The 2,750-nt window shown below is 33.2% G+C and overlaps 1 protein-coding gene across 1 annotated transcript in view; it reads right to left on the reverse strand.

Moving 5' to 3' along the window:
* The window catches only part of LOC106099910 (protein Wnt-10b), a 28,664-nt gene that overhangs the window by 2,629 nt on the left and 23,285 nt on the right, over positions 1-2,750 (reverse strand). The window lies entirely within an intron of this gene.

The following is a 2,750-nucleotide window of genomic DNA, read 5'->3' on the forward strand; positions in this document are numbered from 1 at the left end:
CGAAGACACATTTGATGATAATTAGATCATTATAAGCCTATGATAATACGCTTAAGAAATGAAACACTCGAGATGTTAAATGATTTGTAATGAAAGTAAAGACAGACATTGACTGAATTTGTTGATTGCTATTTGACGAGACTAAGGATGACGTCATTAAGGAACAAACAACGGTTGGTAGCTAATCTAATATTAAACGTTGTAGCACATATACCTATAATTATCTACGAATAGGAAATTAAGTTCGAGCTCCTAGTATGTAATCTACGTGAGATAATTATAAATGTGTGGAGGTGACTTTGTCTGGAGGTTGCTATTAAAATAAAATCGCTATTAAAAGGATATCGCCTAACGTCTTATATTATTTATTAACAATGGTCGAGTAAATCTCAGGCTAAGTAATAGCCTTTATTTTCTTAGCTATTAGAACATTGTCTATACTATTATAATTTTATAATAAAGCTTAAACACACACTTCTTTGTTGCGAAGATGTCAGCAATCACAGCATATTTTTGAATAATTCTTTTTTTTAATAAAAAGCTCTACACTTACGTCACGCTTTAGGCTATATATTTTTACTCCATTAAACTTAGGGGGTAAATATTTTGGATAAAAATCCTAATGTGGGAAAGAGACCATAATTTGCTGCCAACATCAAGGAAGCAAGATTGCCAAGGTTTGTAATATCATGTCATTTTGACATTTGCTATTGATAATTTGACAAAGGTAAACAATGAAATACATAATTTCATGCGGATGAAGCCGCACGGGAACAGCTAGTAATTTATAAGTAACTAGCTTTTGTCAATTACTCCGTCCGCGCCAAATTCAAATCGAACAAAAGTAATAAGCCTATGTTCTAAAATTGCGCCAAATTTAATGGAGATCCGTTAAGACTTTCCGGACATACCTTTTCACAAATATCTATACATCCAATAAAATTTACGTATTTATAATTTTAATTTTACAGCAATAGTAATAATATACAAGGGGTAAAGTAAGACCTAAAAAGGTACAAATGGAAGAAGAGGGTAAATTCAGATATTTTTTTTAGAAGAGAAGGGACAAACCAACAGCGGAAACACCGAGATGTTCCGCAATACCAGAGGAACTGCAGATGCGGTGACGGCCTTTAAGGAGGTGATAAGCTCGCGTCTTGAAGGACCCTAAGTCGTAGCGTTTTGGAAATACCACCGAGGATAGACCATTCCACAACGCGGCTGTGCGAGGCAAAAAGTTCCGCGAAAACCGCACAGTTGAGGATTGCCAGCCATCAAGATGGTGTGGATGGTACCTGGCGGTCTGTCCAGTCGTCCGATGACGGAACGCGGCGGCACGAATTGTTCCAAACAATTCTTCAGAGCACTCCCCGTGGTATATTCGGTAGAAGATGCAGAGGGAATGATGAACGATAGAGTATTCTAGAAAAGTCAATACTGTGTCAAGCTTGCTTAGCTATAATTTTTTAGAAGACAGCAATAATATTTAAACGGTTAATTTTAATACGTCTTTATAGAATAGCAATTATTTCGTTTAAATATCGTTGTGTATTAATAAAATAGAAATATGTTAAATGGCTGATTATAAATTCTGCAAACAAATATACGTAATTGGGAAGACATTTAGCGACTTAAAGTTATTTAAATTTAATGAAGATATATTGCACATTCGGGTATAACCAGTTGCTATGCGTTTTTATTTATTTTTTTATCCATACTAATATTATAAAGAGGAAAGATTTGTATTTTTGTATGCATTGAAATAACTCAAAAGCTTGCCCCATTTTACTCTATTAGAAAAGTAATTTATCTGTGAGTAACATAAGTTATGATTTTTAAATTCACGCGAGCGAAGTCGCAAGCAACAGCTAAACTAAATTAATATTGTAAAGAGATTTGTTATCTATTGGATTAACCCAAAAACTACTGCGCCGATTTTTAAAATTCTTTCTCCATTAAAAAGCTAATCACTAAGTAACATAGGGTATGTTTTTTATTATTTAACAATTACACGTAGACGAAGTCGCGAGCAACAGCTATATAAAAATAAATATGTCTTATACCTGTCTAGCAATAATATTGTCATTTGATCATTGTGTTATTGAATATGTTATATGAGTATCAAAAAATAATTAAAAAATACAACAATTTAAGTTAAAACGTTAATAAAGAAAATGTCGATTTTCGTTGATATGATCTCGGTATAAATAAAATATATGTAGCTCATGTTTCTCTTTAAAAGAAAGATTTGCGACAAAATCAATTTAAACCTTTATTGCTTCTGTTACGTTTGTAAGCCATGAATCTTAATACTTGTAAATCATACTAATACTAATATTATAAATGCGAAAGTTGATGGATGGATGGATAGATGGATGTTTGTTAGAGTTTGTAGCCTAAACGGCTGAACGGATTTCGATGAAATTTGGTATAGATGTAGAGGACAGTCTGGAAGAACATGTGTTCTAACAAAAATAAGTAGCCTATGTAGGCTACTTACTTTTGTTTTTTTTAATTCCACGCGGAGGGAGTCGCGTGTGAAAGCTACTCCTCCTATAAAAGTCCCTAATCATTATTAACTCTAATGTAAACTTGAATAAAAACGAATATTACTTCAATCTGCCAATTAACGTGTGAATTACTCTTTGGTTCTTCGTAAATAAAACCCAATCACGTCGCCTATCACACCGAATTGACGGTAATAGGTACTAGATGACCGTAGCTAATTCTACGTACAAATTAGCCATTAG

The sequence above is a fragment of the Papilio polytes genome, unplaced genomic scaffold (assembly GCF_000836215.1).
Source record: "Papilio polytes unplaced genomic scaffold, Ppol_1.0 DF824102.1, whole genome shotgun sequence".
Taxonomy (NCBI): domain Eukaryota; kingdom Metazoa; phylum Arthropoda; class Insecta; order Lepidoptera; family Papilionidae; genus Papilio; species Papilio polytes.